This window comes from Scardinius erythrophthalmus (assembly GCF_964197995.2).
Source record: "Scardinius erythrophthalmus genome assembly, chromosome: 2".
NCBI classification, from domain to species: Eukaryota; Metazoa; Chordata; class Actinopteri; order Cypriniformes; family Leuciscidae; genus Scardinius; species Scardinius erythrophthalmus.
In genome coordinates this window covers 23,935,754-23,962,654 of record NC_138222.1, presented here as the reverse complement: position 1 = coordinate 23,962,654, position 26,901 = coordinate 23,935,754, and the positions used below count along the sequence as shown (strand labels likewise).

The 26,901-nt window shown below is 37.1% G+C and overlaps 1 protein-coding gene across 1 annotated transcript in view; it reads right to left on the bottom strand.

Annotated features, from left to right (window-relative positions):
• Positions 1 to 22,614, bottom strand: part of slc8a4b (solute carrier family 8 member 4b) — a gene marked incomplete at its 3' end in the record, with an annotated part of 75,566 nt that extends 52,952 nt beyond the window's left edge. Inside the window, exon 1 of the mRNA XM_081393041.1 lies at positions 22,540 to 22,614. The remainder of the gene's footprint in view (positions 1 to 22,539) is intronic.
• Positions 22,615 to 26,901: the final 4,287 nt, after the last annotated feature.

The following is a 26,901-nucleotide window of genomic DNA, read 5'->3' as shown; positions in this document are numbered from 1 at the left end:
GCTCATTTGGTGTGTTTTTATAGTGCTTAAACTAGCCACCAAGTTTTTAAATGTATTTTGCTTTGAGACATAATTTTGGTTCACTGATGCATGCAGCATATTTTGAAAGCTGTTTTATACTAAAAAGCACAAAACATTGTAATGAGGATATGAAAATAATGGAGATTTCTTTGGAGGGTGCTTACTGAAAGTTACACCCTAGAGAAAGGGTTTTTCACACAGCACTTTTAGGCCAGCGGTGATGTTAAATGTTTTATTTGATGTCTAAACAGTATCCAGGTAAAAGTGCTAGTAAAATAAACTGTGCCAAACACTGTTTATTTTACTGATACACCACTGGGAACTGTTAAAGGAAACCAGGCACATTTCATTTTAAATCATACAAGCGCTAATATACTCAGTCGGAGTGTTATCGGTGCCGATTATTCAGTAACTCTTTCTGCAGGTTATACTGTTATGCCAACAGATGACGACAAGCGACTATCTTTATGAGTGAGTCATTTAATTATTTGTTTAATTGATTGCAACAACACAGATACTTTAAAGTCCTATGATTTCCGCGATTTACTTAATACACAAAATCAAATGTTTACAAGTGCCTGTTTTTCAATATAAAGTCTGCATGTTTCTGTGTAAATGAGCGGGGTTGATAAGCCCAAAATCACCCACATGCATTAATAGCTGCGTATTTATCCTCGAGAATGCTTTGATCATGCGCTGTGGTAGCACGTCAAAGTGTAAATACACAGCTATAATGCACGTAGGTTATTTTGAATTAATATTTCATATTTCATACAATGGTTGCATACTGTTAAAACTAATCGTGATATTTTTTAAGACTGCCGACTCTATAGAACATTGGAAAGGAAAATTAACTTTACCGCGCTCCGAGAGCCCCCTAGTGGTCGGGAGCATTTCTGTTGTGTTGTTGCTTTATTTCGTTGTGTTGTGGCTTGTTTCCGTTGTGTTGTGGCTTAATTTCGTTGTGTTGTGCACTACTGTGCCACCGTATGTCCAGCATCTGTCATCTTAATAGATGAGGACACATGAGCTTCATCTCCACGGCTGCTCTGAAAGTTGCATAAATGACGTCTGTTTTAACCCTGCGTTAAACAATGTTTTAATAACTCAAGATTAAAAGTCCCTGCTTTTGACCTTGAGTTATTAAGCCCTGCAACAAATGTTTCTAAATAAGAATGTTAACACATGGTTTACAAATGCATAGTATTTCAAAATCTGACGACCCAGCATTATGTTAACCCAGGCTTTAGAATGACACTGGGTTAGCAATATCAAGTGTGAAAAGCCAATTTGTTTCCATATTACACAAAAACCCTGCAAGGGTCCCTGGAGCATTAAGTCCTTCAAAGAGTTTTGTTGGAGGTGCACAAGCTGAAATCCACAACAGGCTCTGTGGGCAGGGTCACTACTACATGACCTGACCTGAGGGATTAGAAACAGTGCCACAACTTGCAGAATTAAGAGTCCTCACACTCTCTAACCTGAAAGACTCAGTTTGAGAAACTACCATTCATTTAGAAAAAAACGTCATAGAGTTCTGGAATGACATGAGGGTGAGTAAATGATTACAGAATTGTAATTTTTGGGTGAACTATCCCTTTAAGTTTACTAGTTCTGTTTTGATCTATGGGCAAATCTCCCAAGATGTCAAACAAGTCAAAGAAGATGTAGGAAATAAGGAAATCTACCATTAAGATTTTTTTTAATTGCAATTTTCTCATTCCCTCAATTCCCATTGCCAAAATGAAAAAACATATCATGAATCATTATATACATCTTTAAGTATGTACAGCATATATCAGTATTTGCCTTTAATTTATGCAGATTTGTAATGTATACAATAAAGACAATCTAATCCTCCATCATCCCCGTAGGCAAGGTGGTTATTTTTGATAAAACCATCAAATGAAAAGATCAAAAAATAAACCTGCATTTTTTTGCCCTAAAGTAATTGCTTATGGAGGTTCACACAGACAGGATTTATCATTGATCAAATTGAGCTTGACATGAGCTCTTGTCAATAAGTAACAGACTGAAATTGGCAATCAAGAGTGTCCTTTGCTGACAAGAGTTCCTCCAGGGCAAAGAGTCTAATAACGCTGCCTTCACGTGCTATCAGAATTATTGTAAATACAAGTTTCCTGTTAAAAATTGGACATGAGTGCCCTCTCAAGTCGTATTTACCACTGGGAAGCTTGGGGATTATTTTGATACCCAAGTTCTCGAGTTGGGCGGTCCATAAACTTTAAACATGGCGGAGGTGAGAGCAATTGCTGCTGTGACTGCTGTGCTTTATTAGTTTTTTCCACAACAGCTACATCCCCTTGTCTTGTCGTTAAAGTAGTGCATATTTATATATATGAATAATAATTTGAAGCATTTTGTATGTGTTATACACCACGAAAATAGCCTGTATTTGATGGAAATTCCAGAATCAGCAAGCTAACAATCTATTTGAATGGGACGCTAAATATCATTTTGGCTTTGATAAGATTTTCCCAAATAAATATGCAAGAATAAACCTGGTGTCCTCCATCATAGATGTTCTTTCCGACAACAAAGCACTTGAACGTGACAAGCTCATAATCGCGACTTCAGAAGTATGACATTTCCGATAGCATGTGAACGCAGCATAAGGCCTGAATTGAGAAACCTGAAGGGACCACATTGCACCACAGCAAATAAACCTTTTCCAATTGCCCAATCTGGCCTTGTTCGGTGGGTTTTCACCATGGAAAAGGCATTTTGAGGTGGGAAACATCATCTCTGCAAACACTGACTTGAGTCAGGAACCATTAACGTCAGTGGCCACTGGCCAGGGGGACAAGATAATGTCCTCACCACATTACATTTTCAAAACAGCAACAACTTAGTCTGGCTACATTTTATTTAGAAATATTATAATCTGGTTCTCAAAGGGGTCTGCAAATTTCCTGTCCAAGCGGCAACTATTGTTAAAGCCTGAGCCACTCTGATGGGTGAAGGGTAGAAGGCGGCAAAGCAGGTACTTAACAGGTTACTTCCTCCTTGTCTATTTGTCCCATAAACAGCTACTAAGAACACTGAAATTTCATTCACATGACTCTGTAACTCTGTAACTGTATAATGCTGTCTATACTTCACACGTGTGTGTGTCAAAGTCTTGGCACATAAAGAAAAGTCAAAATTCTTAAAGTAACTTTTTATTATATTATAGAGTGTAGTTAATTATTTGTATTTTATTTTACTTGTGTAACTATCAGGTTGACTAGCACTGAGAATACACTGTCTAAAGGACTGTCTCAGAAGGATTCTTATCTTATTGAATCATTAGTAGTAATCCATAGAAGTATAAAGTACTATCATAAATAAGACATAGTGTGGAGAAAATAAAAGAGAGAGAAGCATATCTGGTATCAATTTCATAAGCAAATAATTTGTAGGCTGTTTTTTAAAGGGCAGTCATCATGGCTAACCTTGGAGAAAAAGCGAAAAGAGTATATATGAGGCACTGAGAGGCCTGTGGCTCACTCTCCACTCATCTTTTTCATTACTTTCCCAATCATGCCTGCCCTCTGTGATCCTTTCTACCGCTCTTCTTTCTCCACCACCTGCATTTCCTATATTTCCCTCTTTAAAAGCCTGACCACAGTCAGAGGCTGCAGAGGTCACACCTGTCCTACACCAGCACAGTTTGGTCTGACTCAAGAACAGCCTTTCACTGAACCTGCCTCTCTCCAGCTGGCTCATGCTCAGTTCCAGGACCTACCGGATAGCCACAACACCTGTTCTTTTCTATTCAGGATGTCAGAACTTAGAAATACTAGGTTAAGATTTTTAAGAGATTCATCCAAAAATGAAAATTCTGTCATCATTTACTCAAACTCATACGACTTTCTTTCTTCTATGAAACATAAAAAGATATTTTAAGGAATGTCTCATAGTGCGTCTGAAATCGCATACTGTCTGAGTGTTGGTACTACATTTGAATTTGAATTACTTTGCAACCACTGAAAAAGTATGTTCTATATAGTTAGTGTGCATATAATATGAATGGAAATGAATGATGCACTACATCCAAACTGTCAGGTGACCTACCAGCATCAGCTGCATCGCTTCATTTCCATTAATAAATTCTCTCCCGTGGCCTCATGGGAAAGTAAAGTGTCCATCGAATGCACACTTCAGAATCTTGGCTGAAGTAGTAGGTCATCCGGTTACTTTTTGCCTACTGTTTTTCGATTACTATGTATTTGGACATACTACTCTGTTGGAGTACTGTTATTCACATACTATAGGGAAGTATTCAATTTCGGAAGCAATGGAAGTCAATGGTAAACAAAACTTTTTGGTTACCAACATTCTTCAAAACAACTTATTTTATGTTCCACAGAATAAACAAAGCCATACAGGCTTGGAATGATATAAAGGTGAAATGATGACAGAATTTTAGTTTTTAGTGAAATATCTCTTTAAGATCAAGTCCCGTGTCTATGAAAGCCATTATTTTGTGTTTTGAACTAAGTGGATTTTTAAAACAACAAAAAGTTATTTACCATTCAAAAAATAATAATCTTTGCATTAAATTGATCAAATAAATGTAGCCTTGGTGAGCATAAGGGGCTTTTTTTTTCAGAATCTTATGACCCAAAACTTGAACAGTATTGTATCTTTGAAAATTAATCTGCATGATTATTTTAGGAAAAAACACATGCTTGTTTAAAACTATGATTGGAACCCTGGCCCTCTTTTATTCTAAAGGTTACCACAGTCCCCATCAAACGCACATTTCCTTGTGGCAGAGAGTTGGGGTACAGCAGGTATTTGGAAATCTAAGCAATTCTTGCCACTCGCCATTTTCAAGTAAAGGATTTTGCAGTTGACTGGTGCTCTTTTATCTGTTAAAATGACATTATTTAGGAAGCGTTTACAAGACGTAGATTTGAAACCATTCAGCTGTGCGCAATTTCAAGATAATTTGGGATTTATAGATTTCACATTTGGAGGAGAAGTTTTTTTGTGCATTCGTTCTCTGAATTCGTTCTCTGAATCACACCGATGCATTGTAAGATCAAATGTAGTAGGTTTTCTACACAACATTTTATAAATGAGGCCCAAGATGTCACCTAGGGCAAATGAGCCGGGACTGCCCCTTCAAAAAACATGACAGCTCTCAAGTGTGATATATTCATATTTGTTTGCATTAGTGTCAGCCAGACAGTTCTAAAGTTAAATTAACTTTACTTGCTGTCTATCATTTTGTTTGAAAACATGATAAACAAAGGGAGCCTGAAATTTGCTATGTAGCTTCTCTTCAGAGTGAGCAATGCTCAAATTCACATTCTCAGGAGCAGAAAACATCAGCTATTTGAAACAACTCTCAATTGTCTGATTTTTATTCGACCATGAAAAACACACCAAATATGTATACTCCACTGTTCTCTTAAAATGTTTTACAGAGGCTCATTGTTACTGACTATGATCCCCGCTGACTTCTTAAGGCAAAACCAATGGGGCGGAGAGAAGTACATCCATAATAGGGATTTATAGGCAATGGAGACCAAATGTAACCACTGTGTAGCTCATAATATATCCCTCTAAAACTCAAGATTAAGGACTCAGCCCATCAGTCTCACAGTCAGATGTGCTGTAAGAAGCAGGCTATTATATTTCATAATTAGCTAATTGCATGCTTGGCAGCTAATGATGATGGCCAGTGGTTGTCTTGTGCGGCGGGTGCCATGGCCATGCATGTTAAGTAGTTGTAAACGCTTGTGGGTAATTGTTGTGGGAACTGCTGTAACATAAGATTGGACAGGAGATAAACGTCTTCATGGTCATGACGGTCATTCTCACAATAAATGAGCGCTCAAAATAGAAGCCTAAACTGTTGTGCGTGTAGTCTGTGTGTGTGCGGATGCACCTGTGTGTGCTACGCTGACGAGGCCCCCTTAGAACATGTCCACTCATGGATGAAAGCACCACAGTCCATTCTACACACAAACACACAGAGGCAGAGATGGAGATGAAGTGTGAAAAGGGCAACAGGAGAAGAAAGGTTGCTGTGGGACATAAAGCATTGTAGAAATGTGAATTGACAGACAGAGAACAAGATAGAACAGACAAAGAATAAAATAAATAAATTGTGATGAAAAAAAGAGTGAATTGACGCTGGTTCGGAGCTCAGCTAGCTAGTCCACTGTCAGGGGATCTGTGAACACTCACTGTAAAAAAAATTATTTTAGATTCTTTTTTAATTTTAGAAAATTAAGCTTAATTTACTGTGTCTTTCCAATTTATCCATTTTTTTTAGGAAAACAAAAAAGCACATGCAAAGAAAAAAAAATATATATATATATATATTTTTTTTTTACAGTGTCCAATCAAATAATGATAAAACTGCCTCAACAAGGACGTGACGTGAACAAGGAAGACAAGGAAATCTTAACAAGGAAGACACATGAAAAATTAAAACAAACTGAAAGTCCATGAAAACAAAACCAAACTGAGCTGAATGGTGACAGTAAAATGAGCTAATGAGTTGCTTGTGTAAAAGTAACACAGTGGTAACTCTGAAAAACAGTTGTTGGCCAGCTTAAGCCGCAAAATATAAAAATCCAAATAAATACCTAATAAATAATGTGTACCTGAAATATTTGCTAAAGTGTCAGATGGTGTAATTGTGGCATCTACCAGAAGGTCGAGACAATTTTTGATCCCTTGTATGAAACTGTTCCAGATTGGGCACCGGCTCCAGAACTGGCACCCTGACAGAGTCACAATTGTTGAGTTTTTCTTTTTATGGCTAACTGTAAACCTTGTTATTTCTACAAGGGATTTGTCCAAAAACTGTCAAAGAATTTGTGGTTCTGTATAATTGTTTCCCCCTTATTTTCACATATTACATAACTTCTAATTTGCTACAGCAGTCTCAGAATAACACAGCAGTATATCACTAGTAAGTCTGCAGAAGGGAAATGATGTTCACAGTCATTCATATCCCAGCAGGGAACATATCAGCGGTCAGAGCAGCTCAAGTTCTCTGACCTCTACACAGACTGATCTTAGTAGATACAGTATACAGTAAATTTATGCATGGTGACCTTCAGCAGCAGCTGAATCCTGGAGCCTGTTGGACAGGAACAGCAAGCTCAGAACCAGACAGCCCACCACTAACAAAACAAGCAGCTGGCTGCTCAGCAGGAGAGTGTACCGCAAGTGTCTGTGTGTGTGTGAAAAAGAGAGAGTGTGTGCCCTTGAAATTGAAAACCAATAGTTATCAAAAGCCTCAATTTAAACAGCGCAGTCCATTCTAAGTTCCCATTGGCTATGCATAACAGGAAAGTGTCATTTGGATTTATAACCCTTCAGACATTTTTATCTTCAACACAATACTTCCAGACAGACTTATTTCTAAGAAAATATATTCCATTACAAGATAAAACATTGAGTACATTTATGAAATATATGCCGAGCTGAGCTTTTAAATAATTTATGGGTGGTCTATTGCATGTCTATATGACAGGGGTTCTCAACTCTGGCCCTCAAGGTCCACTTTTCAGAGTTTAGATGCAACCTTCTCAAAATTAAAATCTCCTGTCAAAAACTTTCTAGGGCTGCGTCCAAAAGCTTAGACAGCTGACTTGTTCCCTCGCAACAACACAGGCAGCATTTGCGCACAAAGGTAAATAAACTAAAACTAACTAACTAAGGTACCTCACGAAACAGACTTCTGAGGCAGCATAACAGTTTAATGATCTACAACTAAATAGAGAGAGCTTTGATGATAACTGAGCGAATATTTAATTGCTACAATACTAATTTCTACAAAACGGTCAAAAACATACATTTACACACAAACTGACCACCAACCACAACTTTCAGACGCCATCTTTATTTTTAGCTTAACTGTCAATGGAACGCAGAGAATTGTGGGATATCAAAGCAAAGATATATCTATGCTGCCTTTAAAATCGATCAGAGGAAGGTATCTAAGGGGACAGAACATTCGGATTCGGATGTGCCTCGATGCCATCCTACCTTGGAATCGTGCCTCTCGAACTTCGAGGTTCAAGGATTGAGAACCCCTGCTTATGATACTGTCATGCAAATTTCATATTTTGGTCGAGCAAGATTAAAAACAGAATATTTATATACTGAATCATTGTATAAAAGTATGGTATGAAATACAGTTTTCCCACTATAGTGTTAAATTGATTACATTGGGACCAGTCATCTGCGTACTACTGCTGAATCCTCATTATTCCTCTGACTGTCTGCATTGTTCATGGCCGATAAGACAATTGATCAGTCCCAGTCTTGATGGTCCAGCTAACAACAGGTGCTAGAACAGTCCTGAAGGCATATTACAATATTGATAAACAATTGACCTTGTATATTTCAACACACAGGATTACAAAGAGAAAAGTTAAGGATTTGTGAGTGGTGAGAATGACATTAGAACTGTAGTGTGAGGGAAGGTGTCCTGAAATTCACCAGAAGTATACTTGGCTTGTAGTTGTGATTGAGTAGCCTATTAAATACTTTTTTCACATAGTTTTACATACTGTATTATAAACTTACATTGTTTGAAAATATTGATTTATAAAGAAAACCAATGTGTTACTAATTCTGAGTATCTGAATTTTCTGTTGGCGAGTCCACTGGTAGTGTAGGAATGTGGAGAAGAAGCAGAAACTAGTGATAGAAAGATTGCTTACGCAAATGTAAAACAACGCGATCATCAAAAATTAAACAGCATTTAAATCAAAACTGCCTAACGTTACCGAATTAAATGTCGAACCAGGAAGAGGAAATAACTGTTAAGCTTTAAGAGTGTTGATGGATCTACTACACCTGTGTTTTTATCATCGCTCTGAATCTTGATTCGGCGTAGTCTTTGACAAAAATGCGATTTTCTCAGTTGCTCTTTTTTTATGAAACTTACCTACATTTAAGTGTTGATAAAAAGGATGCATGTTTTTAAAATGGAAAGAGTTAAAGTACAGTTAGAGGTATTTCAAGTATAAAAAATAATACCTAAATAGGAACAAAGTAGTATACTTAAAATGCTAAAATAATATATAGTAACTTTTGTTCACTAAAAAGTGGGCCAATTTAGTACACTGATATTAGTATACTTACAACATAAAGTATACTTAAAAATATACCTGAACGTTAATTAAGTATACTTCATAACATGTACTAAGGAAAGTCAGGAGCTGACGTTGGTGAGATGACACCAATAGTTTAAAAAGAAAGAATTGTGAGAGAGTGAGTGCTAAAAAGACATTCTTTAAAAAGACATGGGGTGTAAAAATGAAAGTAACATAGAATGAGAGTGAGAAAGAAGGTGCCAAGTTTAGAGGAGATAAAGCAGCCTCATCCCATTTTAATTTAGTCTAACTCAAAAAGCTCCAAGCCTGATTTCTCATCAGATCCTCAGCCATCATTCCAGCTTCTAGATAGTTTTTTTTTTTCTTGAAGCTTGGTAAGCCACTTATTACATGGCAACTTACCATATAAATAAATAAATGGACATTAAATATTCATTTGAATTGAGACAATTTTATTATATGAGAAGAAAGAGACTGCAGAGTAGTAAGTTCCTTCGCAACTAAGTAGGAGAATCAGTCGCCTGGGACAATTAGTTAGTTAAATAATTAGAGATGCACTGATATTAAAATTCTGGCTGATACCTATAAGTCAATAATTATTTTCATTTTATGGCCGATTACCATTAAATGGCCTGTATTGAAATTCTATACTAAAAATATATTTAGTAATTAAAGATTATATTCAACAATGTTATTAAAGGATTCACTTTAAGTGAGCATTGACGGCAAATGTGATTTAAATATAAAAATTGGGGAAATGATCATGCACCATTTTACATAAAGCCAGAATGGATGTTAAATTAAAAATCTCTACTAATGGCTGATAATGACATGCTACCAAAATAACATGCATCCATTAATTAGACAGTTAAGTGTTTATTATACAAAAAATACTTGACCACAGAATGTCACAATTGACCAATCTGAATCAAGTGTTCCAGAGGGCTGTGTGATAATATGCAGTAAGTCTGGACTGTATTCACAGCATCTCACCCTGAACAGCAGTAATTCAGCAGTCCTCTGACTGATGAAGTGTACGGGCCACATTCCCTTGTCTTGGCTCACAGGAGATCACTGATGGCCAAACTTCTACACGGATACAAGCTCATCAATTAGCAACTGGAGGGGAACTGACAGCTTCGAGACGCCAGAAGTTTACAGCCTTTGCCGTTTTCCCTGATTAATATGCTATAAAAAGGTAAAGGTTATGGCTTCACAGTGCCCTTCAAATAAGCGTACACACTATTACTCTCTCTCTCTCAGTCTGTCCCCAAGCACTGCTCCCCCATTCGCATCTCAATGTTTCTGCTCATGAACAGAAAGGGCAGGGTATTGAAAATGAAATGACTGGCTGCATTGACCTAACTCTGTAGATAAATCCCACAACAGCAATCATAATACAAGGTTTAACTTCATCCTCTCATTCAATCATTATATTAATACTAATCCCACTGAAATTTTGAATGGCTCCAGGGAGAGCTAAAGGAGACAGGCTCTTAGGTAGTCTGTTTCCACATGAGTGTCTCTGCCTTCGATTCATGTCAGCTCTTCAATATCTGATAACCTTGAGCTTCATCTTCGATTCACCGAACATACCATAATATGCTCTTCAACCTGATGTCATTATTACCAGCCCATAGGCAAAGAAACTGATACCCAACATTTGATCAATGTCAGTCACATTATATTCTTAGAGCTTTTGGTGTTTGGATGGCTGGCAATGCATTAGATTTATTCTACTGCATTAAAATTTATTTAAGACGCAGTATATTTTTCTGGACCAATGTTGACCTTCTTATGTCCCATCCTTCTTAAAGAAACTGTCTGTTCGAACCGAGTTCAACCTTCTGAGAAGGGCTGAGAAAATGAGGTCCACGGGAACCTTCTGAGAAAAACCCTTCAAATGGGTTAGATGAATATCTCCCGTCTTTACAAATGGAGTACAGTTACAGTGTTAAATTAATCTGACTAAAGAGATATTATTTTTTCAATAACTGCTAAAGTGTTTTTGACTGTTTAATATTATCCTTGGCAGTTATCACCTACACTTTGCTGGCATCATGACTTTTGCATAACTCTGCTGTCTCTTTCTTCTCACATTATAAAGTAATTCAGACTCAAATCAATATTTCATGTCCATGTACACTACCGTTCAAAAGTTTGGGGTTGATCCTTTATCAAAATGTTTTTTTAAAGAAGCCTCTTATGCTCATCAAAACGCAGTAAAACAATAATATTGAGAAATATTACAATATAAATATTGTAAGCAGTCATTATTCCAGTCGTCAGTGTCACATAATCCTTCAGAAATCATTCTAATATTCCGATTTAGTGCTCAAGAAACATTTCTTATTATTATCAATGCAATGCAAAACAGTTGCTACTTACTTTTTTTTTTTTACAAGATACTTTGATAAATAGAAAGTTCAAAAGAACAGTATTTACTCTAAAATATTTTGTTGTAACAATGTAAAAGACTTTACTGTCACTTTTGATCAAATAAAAGAAAAAAAAGACCCTTAAAATGGTAATGTATACAATTATTTGGTGTGTGTAGCTTCATGTCATGATCACACTGATGTTTATTTTATGATAATTCCCGGATGACTGTATATCATCCTTTACTTGTATTCTTTCCACCAATGAACAATGAATCTCTCAATGAGACAACACAGGACTGCACTGCTTCTTGTCCCTCAATAAATTAATCATGCAATGTTCCATTTCAGCACATACATACATACACACACACATATCTGAACAAACTTGGACATTTATATAAACTCACACTCATAGGCTGCCAGCCAAAAAGAAAGCAAAACAACACTCTGCCAGATGTAAACACACACAGGGCACATCCAGCAAGCTGCATCTGTTCAGAAATGCCTCTGAGGTAACAGATGACACTTTAACACCCAAGACTGGCACTGTACAAGTCCTCAAAAATCCTGTATCCTGTAAGTATGCTGATATACAGAGAAGGGATCTAATTACTGAGCCTAAATAATTAAACCTCACTGCTTCCAATTAACAACTGTATCAACACAATCACAGAACAACGGAACAGAATGGAACAAAACAACATAAAAATGAGGGGGAAGTGAAATAGAGAGGAAGAAACAAAGGGAAGACAGATAAAGACAAAAATACATGTTCTGATATTGCTGATAAAAAGATCTCACTGCTAAAAAGAAATGAGCCCTGCTGTAAAGAAAACAATGAATCTCTCAATAGATGTTCTGGTCAATGTTATACACACACAGTATATAAAAAGATAAAACACATTGTTGAATGTTGCAATGGTGACATTCTCTGTGAAAATATCAAGCTCGCTTGGAAAAAAAGGATTAGTGCATTAGTGCACTACCATTCATCTGACTCTCATTTAAATAAGACTATCATAATGTGTGAAATGATGTACAGAAAATGAAGGGAGGGAGGGACTGAGGGCAGAATACAGTGGCTTCCTCACTGAAAATAGTAATTGCAAATGCTGATTGTGCTGCTGCTGGTGGTGATGTAAAAGCAACATGCAGCGATAACGGCCACTTTTGATAATGCTAATTCTTGCATTTGAGGCTGAGAATCTCTCATCTGTCAGACATGCATATGGACATGACTAGTATCAGAAGTTAACTAACCCTGAAAGCACACATACTGTAGGGTGTATGTCATGTTTGTCATGGGGTCCTCCACACTTTCATCTCTGAACTTGGCTGATATTAAAATGATGTGTCTCTAATGTACCTTCTTTTTTACCAGCTTAATATGCAGAGTCAACTAGTGTCGTCAGTTGACAATGATTCATCCAAAAATGTAAACACTCAAAAGAATTTTGAGCTAAACCATGGCCCAAAAATAGACAAGTCATCAATTAGAAACAACAAATAAATTAAATGAGTGAAGAAATGAAACCAAACACCTTGTAATCACTGTTTACTTTACTTACATGATGGAATAGCATACATCTCACAAGTTATTTTGGCAAAAACGACATGTAACCAAATTCATAGCCGGACTATATCAGGTCTATAGTTAACCTATACGGTGAAATGACAACTATTCACTCTAAAAAATGCAGGGTTGTTTTAACCCAAATGTGGGTGAAATATGGGCAAACCTAGCCTAGAAATCTAGACGCACCCTAGCGGCAACAAAATGTATTTCACAGCCAGGGGGGTCTAGCAACTCTCAATATACCTTCTAGCTGCAAAAATCTAAATTGGGTCAGGCCAATCACGTCGTGTATAGAGTAGGCGGAGGCGGGCTTAACATAATGACGACAGAGTTGCGACGGTTACCTGCTGCTACTTGAAAACAAAGAAGAGCTGCTGCTGCTGGAGAACAACAGTCTTTCGAATCGGCTTTGGCCGCGACCCTGGAGGACTTGGAGTTAAGTTTTTCTTTAAGAAAAGAGCAAAGAACGGCACTTAAGTCATTCTTAAAAAAAGGAAGATGTGTTCGTCGTTTTGCCGGCCAGATATGGCAAAAGTTGAATCTATCAACTCAGCTCCGCTGTTGGGAAAACACTCTGGTTGGTTTAAGCGATGTCCTATTGCGTGCAGAGGGAATTTGAAAGACAGCCGTTTATCCCGCCCCTCGGATTGAGCCGTGTCTATGGTGAGTTTTCAGACCTAACATCTTGATGTAGGTCTGGCTTGCCAGGCTAGGGCAAACCCAGCCGTTGGGTTAAATTTTCAAAATACATTTTTAACCCAACGGTTGGGTTAGTCCATATTTGACCCAAATTTGGGTTAAAACAACCCAGCATTTTTTAGAGTGTTGCTTGCTGGTAATTGTCATGGTGACGCAGCTTCTAGTGACAGAGTTGTTTCTTTATTCAACCAATAGCAAAGCCAAAAAGTGTGTGGTACCTATACAGTTTCCAATTGAAAGTTTCTGAAATGAACACTAGTGGCAGTAAAACACCAACAACTTTTATTCAGTTTCACACAAATGATTATTACAGAGGCAGATTATCGATTAATAAAAACGTTGTGCTATTCCTTGAAAAATCTTGTTATAACCTAGAAACATTTTTAATATGTTGCATGATTTGTAAACTAATACATTTCAATGTTTGTATATTAACAAACTTTGATAACCAGGCTTTTCCGGCAAAGTAAAGTTGCTCAGTTTTGCACTGCATTGCACTGGCGATGCGGACCACTCAGTATGAGTCCCACACGAGTCACAAAATTCAAAGGAAGAACTCAAAGACTTGTAGAACCAGGGGGGGGGGGGGGGGGAATGGCAAGATTGCTTCAGAAAATGCATTTTATCTTGCATTTGCTTTTGCTTAGACTATCGGTTAGGTTTAAGGTAAAGGTCTGGAGACATTTCATTTCCGAACTGCCGCAAAATGTGCACCATCTAATTCAATAAAATATTGTCACAGTCATATCAATGTGCTTTTAGCATCACTCACTAGACATTTCACTTTGAAACATAAGAGAACTAATGAAATATAATTTTGCAAAAATTACGCAGCAGCACGTTTTTGTCATTAAACTGGGCTGCCTTTAAAATATACTTATGTTGACTTAAATGTACATTCCTGGTACAGACTATTTATTGATCTCTACATCAAAACTTATTTTAGATGTAATTTCAGCCATGTGTGCATTTAAATATTTAGCACAGCAATAAAAGTTTGCGTAAAAAAATAAACAAACGTTAAAATGTGGGCTTTGTTTATTAATAATAAGTACTTAAAATGAATAGCTGTCAGCACAGCCTAATTAATATTCAAGAGTTAAGGAATCACTGAGCAATGATGTCACAAAAAAGTCAAACATGGCCCCCACTCCACTTAGGCTTTCGGTAGAACATTTGGGATTTATAATGTACGTGAATAAGCACTTTTAAATATGTTTATCAGATGTTTATCAAAAGTATCAGATGTTTGACAAAGCATGTGTGCTTAGTGGGTACAGTGTACCATTATAAATGGGCCATAATTCCATTCTCTAATTAAATATATGCTAATATATGCAGAAACATATTGTTTAGATTACTTCCAAAAAAGTCAACAGGAAATCTAAAAATACTCATGAGCTCATTCAGAATCCAGCAGAGAAAGAGATGTCAGCCTCAGCTTCAAAACTCTGTCACTTTAGATCCACTTTCAAAACTTCTCCACAGAAGCGAGTTCATCTCTGCTCCTTAAAACCCCTCAGAGCTCTCAGAGGCTTTCGCATTCTGTGAGTAAAAGCTCTGAAAACTGCCGTCACTGTTGGACGGTTCCCGCGGCACTGAGGCAGAGCAGAACTGTACCATGCTGAGCGTCGTCAGCCAAACAGACAGCATGACATTAGCAGACAGTAGGAGGGTATACTTCACTCACACACATACACACACGGTTTTCAAAGTGGCATCTAACCATGAGCAATTTACATCCTTGCAGCCCCAAATGGTTGCCTCCGTGCTGAGTTCCACGCTCAGAGTCACAGCTTGCTAATGTCAAACAAAAATGTCCTCAAGTGGACAGTGGCTACAAGTGCTAAACCCATACTTCACATTGTTGTCTCCTCCACGCTTCCCTTTGATAAACATATATCTCTGCTTCCTCTTGTTTGATATTTCTAACACTTAATCTCTGCATCTCCCTCAGAGCATTATGATCTAATATTTTTTCTGTCTTTTAACATCTGGGCTCACAGTGGCAAAGGTCTGTGAACATCATATTTCATTAAGATGAATAAAAGGATGCAAGAAAACATCTGGAGGTGTGGAAGACAGCATCTGGCAGAGTAGAAATGCTGTAAGATGAGTATACGAACTACAAAACCAAAAAGATTATCTGAAATGCTCATTGAAAGGACCGTATGAAGAAGCATCATTTATTTTAAATAAACAGAGAACAAACACATATATAGATGTATTGTACTAGGTAAAAACAAAATGTTCAGGTTGTCTAATATTGGTGAATCATGGTCATATAAAATTTGATGAGTCATTCACAGGAAATGTGATGACTCATTCACTAAAACTCACCTGAACACCAGCTGGTTAAAAGTCATTGCAAAGATGGCTAAACCAATAAAAAATAAAAGAAAGTTCTAAGAAAAACTCTAGCACCATTTGTTTGCAGTCACTTGGCTTGACATGTTGTATGTAATGTAATCAGGGTTTGAAATTAACTATGTATGTGAAATTAAAATGTCAGTGAAAGTCAACTGTGGTGGATGATGCCATTGCTATCAGAACCTCTAACATTAGCAAAACACAGCATAACACTCCGGTACTCTGGAAAAGAGAAGAAACCACTTTTTCAACTTGTTCCCACTCCCTAGGCATCTGATAAGTGCCACATATCCAAGACTTTTGCATGTCACTATACAGACGCCAAAAATGCCCTTTAGCATCTTTATTCTGACGCTGTCAGTTAACCAAAGGCCCTTTCACACAGAGCATTGATACCTGAAAATTGCCATAGAATTGTTAGAGTGCCTTCTGTGTGGGATCAGTCCCTGTGTGAACAAAAGGCAGGACCAATGCCATAAGGTGTGTGTCGTAGTGATGACGCATGATGTACTCGCTTATTATATACATTTTGAACACAAAAAAGTTACAGCCTGTAGATTTAAATTATTACTCCCTTTAGTTATTGTTTTGGAATAAATGTTAAAATGCTTAAAAACACCAACTTGATGAGATTTATCCTTGGTTTTAATAAATAGAAAATGAATAACATTGTTAATGTAAAAATGCAAAATATAATTGTAATGTTGTAATGTTTACTTAACCAGGAAAATGTGAAGTCACATTTATATTAATTTATGTGAAATTAAGTGTAACTGGGATATGAATTTACATTTGATTTATTAAAAATAAAATATACACTAGGTAGCCTATAGGATTCAGTTTGTTGTACTACTCTTTCATTTTTATGTTATCCACAAATATTGACTGTCATAAAATGGAAAGCTATTCAATAATTCATAATCAGATTTTATAATAAATATATTTAATGTAGTAAATTCTATTTAATAACCTAGTTTATTTCTGATATTTTTGTTTTGGATTTAAGAAGTTCTGAATGACTCTTAACTTTGAGTTAAAATTGAGTAGCCAAATTGGCCAGTGAGTGAAAATGTTCATTTCATACCCTGAAAGTAATGACATTCATGCATTATTAAGTGTCCAAATTCTCCTTTGGGGCCACTGCGTGCTCCTCTGCAGTCTCAGAGGTCTGTGTTCCTGTTTAAGGGTTGTCAGAGAGATGTAGGTCCCCAATTCAAAAGATTTCCCTCTCCAGAATGTCTGAGAGTGGTATCTAACATCAAGAGCCTCTGGGAGATATCTGACCTATAAAAAAAAAGCCTCCCTTTCGTATCTTTCTCTTTCCCGTCCTCATACATAGATTTCTTCTTCACACCTCTCATTCTCACTCTTCTATGCTTCTCTCATGTTCTCTCCCTCTTCAGTCAGATGTTGCACATCACTTTTTTTATCAGATGACAGGTGAGAGATTGTCTCCCCTCATCAGATAATCAGAGATCATCTCTCACTTTTGCATTCACCCCTCCTTCATCCATCTCCTCCTCTGTCCTACCCTTCCATCAATGATTTTGACACGAACATCAATAATCTAAAGAAATGAACCATCAATTTTATTATCGTATACAAAAACTATTTAGTTATTGATTTAATTTTTTACTGAAATAGCACAAATAAAAGAATTATTAATAAAAAATAAATGATAGTTTTAATCAAGCACGCATAACAATAGTCTGACCTGTGCGAGTGTGGAAAAGACATCCCACAGGCGAGATGTGATGTTACTGATTACAAAGATGGACTCAAATGAAATCGCATTGGTTGGTAGGAAACAGCAGAGCACTATTCATTCAGTCAAGTAGTGGCCATCTAACTTTTGTGCAATTAATCGATACTTCTTATGATATTGCATAGCCTACCATTTCAGATGTTCCTATGAGTGGATAGGCAATACAAAATTGGACGCCACTGACTTTCACTGTATTTTTCAAATAATTTTCATCTTCTTTTGTGTTCAACAGAACAACCGATTTGGAATAACAAGAGGATAAGTTTGTTTTGCGGTTGAACACCATGCCAGGATGGCATCAAAGGTAAAAATATATTAAAATGTATAAAAACCTGGTTTTTAAGATATATTGCTAAAACTGAATTGTGTCTGACAAATGTTAAAACAAACTGAACTGGATTAAATCTTTTGCTCAGGAAGTTGCAATCACCACCATGAGGTTGAGTAGTTTTTCATTTTTTTAGTGAACTATCCCTTTAACTATGATTACTGGAAATAATATATAAAAGAAATATAAAATGCAAACTAAACTGTAACAATGAAAAACTTAGTTGAAACGATTCAGCTACTGATTCTGCATGTTTGACACCAGTCAGTAAATTTTCCAACACATTTTCCTGTTTGAGGAGTCAGGTGATGTCTGATCAAGAATAGTTTGAACCATGTCAAATAATAATCCACAGAGGGAGTAAAGATGTTTGCCCTGGCAATGAATTCTGCACAAGGTATTAATGATCTAACCACTCTTTTGTAAGTATATACTGTGATATTTAGAAAAGGTTTTTGAGGTAATAAACAAACATTTTCAAGCACAAACATTGGATTTTAGCTCCACAACTAATTCCATTCATGAAACTGACACATCTTCAGCAAATGCTCATTTAACCTTTGGATTTCAGGGCTTCAATAGAAAAAGCTATTAAACTGTCAATGGTAATTAAATAAGGGATTTGGTGCAGAATTAGGTTTAATCTACACCACAAACAAACAAATACCTCTGGAAGGGTCTGTGTCATAAACCAGCTTAAATGCTATCAGTTAAGGATTATACATGCATATTTCAGCTCTGTTTGCCTCATTAGATTGATTTGGAACTATACTGGATATCATTTTAAGATAGGCCTATAATACCACCTGACAAAAAAAGTAAGAATGCTGAGCATTTTATGATTTTATCACAACCTTGAGTGCTTCCTGTTTCTATTATAAACACAAAATATTCAACAGCACTATGGTTGTCACCACACATAACCTGCTGGTGCCTTGCTTATCGCACGAATAGGTATGACTAATGACAGTGCTGGTTTTGACAAGTGATTCCATAACGTTAGCCTCTCTTAGCCAATCTCAATTTCCTCAACCCATCTATTTTAATTACATCTTCCCCTCGCTCACTCCAACCACCAATCCCGCAGGTCAAATAAGACATATTTCCTGGCACACTTACGATCCATATTAATAAAAAATGTGACCTGGACCAGAAAAAGCTTGCCTAGTCTTAAATAAATAGCAGAGCAGCTTGAGAAACTTTTAGCCTTCGCTCATTTGGAGAACAACCCAAGCTCACTAGAAAGATGTCAATGTGATGACATTGCCTTTTACACGTTTCACAACACTTTCATAGTGAGTGATGACAACGTTAGCTAAAAATAATCTTCCCCTGTAATCATAATTTGTGTAAACAAGAATAAAAGTTGTTGGTGTGTTACTGTTACTAGTAGTCATTTCAGATGGAAACTGCGGTAAATTGTAACATAGGTATGTTTTGCCAAAATTTAGGTAGAGGCACATTTTTCCAATGAGCAGGTTGACTACAAGTATCATAATAAGATCAATTGAAATAGTTTAGTATTAGTTATACTAAACCATTAACGTGGAGACAAGCACATTTTTCTTTCTTGTATTTAAATATTTCCTACTGAAACATCTCTGGTGACTCAACATAAAATCGGTTCCCTGAGATGAGGGAATGAGACATTGTCTCAGTAGCTGACGCCATGGGGAAACTCCTTCCTGTTGAAATACTGAAGCCTTGAATCACGCCAGTTTAAGTACACTGGCCAATGGCGTTCAAATGTGTGAAAGCAGCACCTAAGGTGACACTGAATGCCACTGCATCCGAATCTCTACTGAAGGCAGAGTGGAGCTCATAAGATACAATGTAACACAGCAGCAAGTTAATTCCCTCATCTTAGGGAACCGAGGTTACATTGAGTAACCGGAGACATTCTCTTTCGAGTTCGATTCACTTGACTTTGCGTCAGTAGGTGAGTTGTCTGAGCAAGTGTCTGAAGGATAAAGATTCTGAGGCAATGGCGTTCAGCACTGCCTTATACAGTATAGCTGCTGAGTCAGCCGCCATTTTCGCGCACTTAAATATGATTGGTGTACTTAACTGGGATGGTTCAATAAGACTTCAGTATATCAGAACTCGAAAGGAAGTTATCTCCTTTCTTAAAGGGATCCTCAACCCCAAAAATGAAAATTCACTCATTTACTCACCCTGGTGTCATGCCAGATGTATATGATTTTCTGAGTTCAGATGAAAACAAACTGAGATTTTTAGAAAAATAAGTCATCTCTGTGATTCTATATGCAAGTGCTATTGATAGGCCCCTCCAAGCCGACACTTCAAAAACCATGCAAAACGAACACAACGGTAATCCATACGACCACAGTTGATGAATCAATTCTGAAGTGAAACAATAGGTATGTGTGAGATCCTACAAAAACTATATTTTAAACTTTTTTAAACTATAAACCACTGCTTCCAGCCAGCTGTCATACATGCGTTCGCTTGTCAACACATTGTAAAGCGTGATATATTTCAGAAACTTGTGAGGAAGTGCTTTGGAAGCACAGAGGACTGTCACTTCCCATGCGAGTTTCACAAGTAAAGTCACCTTTATTTTTATAGCACTTTATATAATATGGATTGTTTCAAAGCAGCTTTACAGTGGTAACAGGAAAATGATTCAACGATGCAAACAGTTCATTTCGGCTGCACGGCAGCTCTAAAAAGAAAAAAAGTGTCATTGTTCAGCTGAAGTCAGTTCAGTGTTGATTCAGTTCCATTGTAAAGATCATCGATTATTAGTTCATAATCATCTATAAAGCAGTTCAGCAGAAAACAGTGATGTCATCATAGTGATGTCATCATCCAGCTCAGTTCAGTTCTCATCCAATAGCGTCAGTGCAGTCAAGTCAATAATATTGTTGAATAAACACACAGCATGCTGACAGTTGGCCGGAAGAGACAGTTTATAGTTTAAAAAGTTTTAAAATTAAAAAAAGTTTATTTTTCTCTTCAGAAGATATTGATTACTGGGCTCATATGGATTACCGTTGTGTTTGTTTTGCATGTTTTTTGAAGCGTCAACTTTGAGGGATCTATCCACTTGCGTTATGTGGACTCTAAAAATATCTGTTTTGTGTTCATAAGAAAGAGTCATAAACAGAAGCATTCACTCTATATATCAGCCCATGCAGCAAAACAACACTTAACTTTATCATGGATAATAGCAATGAAGACACTTTCGAAAGGACTGAATTACACTCACTTCCAAACAACCGATTGAAAGAAAATAAAACAATAGCACAAATAAAGATGTTCTGTGAAACTACCCAGGTGATTGGGTATTTTTCTGAGGGTTTTTTAAAAGCATTACACAGTTTTATATTTTCCCCAGTCTGCTGCCTGTAACGTCACAGCTCTGACATCATAGATCTCCTTGGGCTGATGTAGTTCCTTCAATCCAAACAAGGGTTAGAAAGGCATCTGGCAGTATAATTGCTCATTAAAACAGTAAGTCTCTCCCTGCTTGTTTGGGTGTGTTGGTCAAATTATTGGTATTATTATGTGTGCGTGTGTGTGTCGTTGGTAGTGTACTAGCAAGGACACGCAAAGGACAAAATATCTAGCATAACTGGAAAATTTTTCTGTGACTAATAATTCCTGAGCAAGACATTTTAGGAATGACAATATGAAGCAATTAACCTCTCATAACAATTAGAGAAAAGAAACATAGGGCCAACAACAACAAAAAATCTATTTTTAAAATGTATAACCAACACATCACAAAACAATTTCTCTCTAATCTGTCATTTAAGAGGGATTTGCTCCACACGAAACACACGCAGGTTGAGCGCGCCTAAAACTACATCCTCACCAAGTGTCACCAATTGCGTAACGCAGCTTCAAATGCGAATTCAGTTCTGCGTTGGATTACAGGAAAATAACCTGAGCGAGAGATGAGGGGAATGGGCGACTGAGATAGAGTCTGAATGAAAGGATGAGAAGAAGAAAAGGACGAGTGTGCACAAAGAGATGAAAGTGGATTTGGATCCTCAAAGTACCTCGTTTGTTTGTGATTCGGTGCTCTTTTTAACAATCATTCAACCCCTTTCAGTGGTTAAACTACATTATAAAGTGATTGGATTATAACTGGATTATAACTCTATGACTAAAAGATTTCCAAGACCCCTGCAGCACTGTCATATCTAACGCGCTTTTATGCATATAGCGGTCGCCCAAACGGCAATATTCACATGAAGAGACATCTGATAAACATGTTGGAGACGTATACAAACAGCATTCCCTTGTATTGTCCCTCAGTCAAGTTAAGCGCTTACCGGTTGGTCTGTGCAGAAAACAGGTGGTCACTCAGGGATCAGTGCGGTTTATCCGCCGATGTGTGTTGTTGTTAGTCAATGGTGTTAGTCGCTCATGTCAGGGATCTATTTCCCCTGCGCGTCCAAGGCGAGATGGTTTCCAGCCAGACTAGCTTCTCGGTATGAGGAGACACGGTAATGTGCGGTTATCACGCTGACCACACTGTAACACAAATAAACAACTTAATCACCTTAATAGCCCTGATAGAACGGAGGCGCGCGGCGCGCCTCAAACAAGTTGTGTAGCCTAACCTTAATGAACGAGTCACCACGCGCGCTTTACGCTACTCATCCACTTTGTATTGTTGGAAGAATTGTACATTTAAGTACAGTTAAGTACAGGCTATCCCCCACTAACTATGACCTGGCGGTCCGCCTGCGGTTTTTTTTTTTTTTTTTTGGGCGGCACAAAGTCAGCGGCTCGACACCGTCGGCAAGCCGACCAATCTGAAAATGCGGTTGGTCTGCCAGCGTTTTTTGGGTGGCACGCCACCAGCGGTTTGCCGCGGCTGGGCCACCGTTGGTACCGTTAACTTATAAATGTATATTTTTAATGCACATTTATGTCTTTAACTGTTTTTACAGTTAAAAATAATCTGAAAGCACTGAATACAAAAATTGTAAAACTGACCTAATAGCTATAGGCCTATCAAAAGCAAAAGCGGACTGTGCGTCGATAAAACATAAGCCACTCTCTTTTTTTAACACGTTATTAAAGACGTAGACTGTACTCTTCAAATATATAACAAAAAGCATCATTGTTTTGTCTACAATAGTTGAGCTTATAAAAACTGTACAATATTGGATGCCAAGGTTGACAGAACTTTAAAAAAAGACATGTTTCAAGCATTATTAGATATTTTGGCAACTGTAGGCTATTTTACAGTGTTAGCTACTACCCTGATAGCACACGTACATCACAGAGACGTCTATTTGATGTGCGTGTTTACATCTGGAAGACGTATTTTTTAGAGTGTTGGCTCATCTGCAATACGTCTATAGGACGTTTCCAGTCAGATGTCAAATAGACGTTTAGAAAATGTCTTTAAGATGTTTATGATTTAGAATGTATGTAAAACTGACATCTTAAAGACGTCTATCAAATGTTAGTAAACAGCAGATGCTTTCCAGATGAAGAGATCTATAACAGACATCTTGCTGCTGTCTGGGAATGTTTACTGTAATGCAGTAAACGAACTGAAAAACAGCATACATGCAATAAAATCAACCCAATGTAGCCTATAACTTGACACTCATTTTAAAATAAAATGCAAGTTTGTTTGGTTTGATGGTTTGTCTTCTTAAATATGGCTAAAACTTTTTCACATTTGGAAGATGCTTATATTTAAAGCAAATTACAATGCATTTAGGGCTATAGCCTACATTTGTGCTTGTGTCTGGAATCAACCCTTATGACCTTGGTCTTGATATTTCATACATTGTACTTAACTTCATTTTAACAACATTGTAGCTATACCGTTAAAATTAACATTTTCTTTTTAAACAACATAACTAAGTTGTATACTTTTCAAGCATATCAAGCATAGGCTATTTTGCAGTAAAATAAAATACATTAAAAAATATATATATTTATTTCTGCAACTCACTGGTATGGTAACTTTCAACCAAATAGTATTGTAGCCTACAATCACAGCGCCTTCTTATCCTTTTAAAATGACCGTAATTCAAAACTTCGACACGACAGTCTTGAGTTTAAGTTGACAACTGACCTTCCCAATTAAATGCAGCGCACCGTCAGTTGAATTCCCCTCTCTTGTTAAAGATGGACTTCGGCGATCTTCTCTAGCTCTTGTATTACAGGGTTCTCTCGTCCACTGCTCGTGTATTATTGACATGTATCTCTAAATAAAGTAATCTTCATACACCTCTCTTTGTTCTTAAGTAGCCCACGATCTGTTTTAAAAAGCCCGTCAGTTCCCGTTTGACACTGTTTGAGCTGGTAAGAAGTGTTAGGGAATGCACACGGTTCTCGCTTCCTCTTTAGACTCAAAACCTCTAGGATGTGTCCTGCAAAAGATCAAACTGATCTAGTGTCCACGCACGTCTCCTCCATTGATCACCGTCATTGTAATTAATTCCTTTCGTGAGTGGGTGCCTTTGTCAAATCTTCATTGAGAATAAGGAGACGAAACGCCGCTGACTATCCTATAGAACGTTCAAAGTTCATTGAAGAGAATAAGGGAGGAGAGCCGGTCACAGTGTGTCTCCGCTCAGGATGGGAGAGTCAAAATGAGTGTTCTCGCATCAGCATCAGCTGCTGTACCGAGGGTGGAGGGAGAGAGAGCGAGAGCGAGAGCGAGAGAGAGAGAGAGAGAGAGAGAGAGAGAGAGAGAGAGAGAGAGAGAGAGAGAGAGAGAGAGAGAGAGAGAGAGAGAGAGAGAGAGAGAGAGAGAGAGAGAGAGAGAGAGAGAGAGAGAGAGAGAGAGAGAGAGAGAGAGAGAGAGGGAGTTCATGACTTAGTCAACATGCGTAAAAACAGGTTAGGCTTGTGCGTTTCTACAGCGTAGGCTATGTTAATAAGTGAAACGATTAAATGTGCACTATTATTATATTAATTGTAAAGAACATTTGTTCACTAACATTACTTTTGACATACAGTCTCATTAGATGACACCAGTCTTGCCAGTCTTCTAAAAACAAACTTTTTCTACACGGAGCGGGGGCCTGTACCATGATGGTAGTTGAACAAACTCAGATTAACTCAGCAAACTCAGGATTAGTTTCGAGTTGACAAAACCAAACCAATCCAACCAGCCTTTGTTGGTACCATGATGCTGTTCATCAACTTTCTCTGTCAACTCAGGCTTTGATCACATGCTGAGAAAGATTGAAACTGTGATTCAGAAGCAGCGCAATTCACTTCTCTCTTTTGCAGAATATTCCAAGATTGAAAAATATTAAGAATTTAAACAAATTTACACAAACATAAATTGTGTGTAATAATAATCGATAAACTAAAATTGTACATGTGTGATCGATTAAGGGTATAATAATTACATAATATCTAAATCATACAAAAATGTTATTCTAAATAAGCATTAGTAAAAGCCAGACAATTTTGTTTTTAAAAATCATTTGCTATGTAGTGACCTTTAATTTGGAGTAGAAACAGGTGGAGTGACTTTATAGCATCAGACATGTGTCACTTTGCTCACAGATGATTGTTCCAAGTTTGCAACCTCTTACATGTAACATAAACTGCCCGGACCAGGTTAGCCGTGGAGCGTAAGTTACTATGACGATGAACACTGCTAAAAGCCAAACCACTTTCATGGTGCCTAAAACCCAGGGTTGGCGCAATCTAAACTGAAACACCTGGCTAGCCACCTAAACCGGCTTCATGCTACAGCCCCCTGGTCGCCCCCTCATGGGTGCTGCTATGTTGGCATCACATGACAAGTCATGCTACAATAATTATAATAGGGAATTTTTATATAACACTTTTAGTCAGAGCTCATGGCACTTTATAAAGCATAAACATACAAGTACTAAACTTTACAACAACAAACAGAATATACACTGAAAAGAAATGCAGGATCTACTTTGACACATTTTCACTCAAAAATTGCCGGGAAATTTGAGAAATAATTACAAAGAAGTGGCAAATAACACATCAAATTAAACGTGGAATGTTGAAGTAGAAAGACTGAAATAGTTTTTTTTCTTGTAAAACGTATTCCAATAATCTTTGTTTTGTTTGCAACCTTGCAATCCACCAGACAGTCCAAACTGAATGTTTGTCTTTACCCAGGAACAAAAAATAACAAAAATAAACTTCATACATCCAGGCCAGTGGTGTCACTTTAAAGTCCTAAATATGCAGTTAAAAGTAAGCAACAATTTACTGAGTACACCTTTAATAGCCTTCTTGTAAATATATGGTTATGTTGTTCAAACAGACTTGCCTTTTTTACAGTCAAATTAGATGTATGTCATTTTAACTTAAATTACATTAAACTGACTTAAAATCAGTTGAACCTTGTATAAAAAAAGTTAAAAGTTGCTTAACCTATTTTGATGAGTTAAAGTAGTAAAAACATATGTTGTCATGACTTACTGATCATAATTTTATACAGAAAGCCAGACAATTGCTCCAGTGATTAGTAGCAGTAATTTTGGCAGCAGATCTTTCTCTCCATTTGAAGTAACCCTGGTTATATGCAATTTCATTAATACACAGGCTCTTCTTTATTGACATTAAGCAAAACATGTTTGGTAAATGTGTTTTGGTGCATGTCTGAGCTATAGACATTGAAGGATATTCAGATTAATGGTCAATCAATATTAATTTCCCAGTGGCTG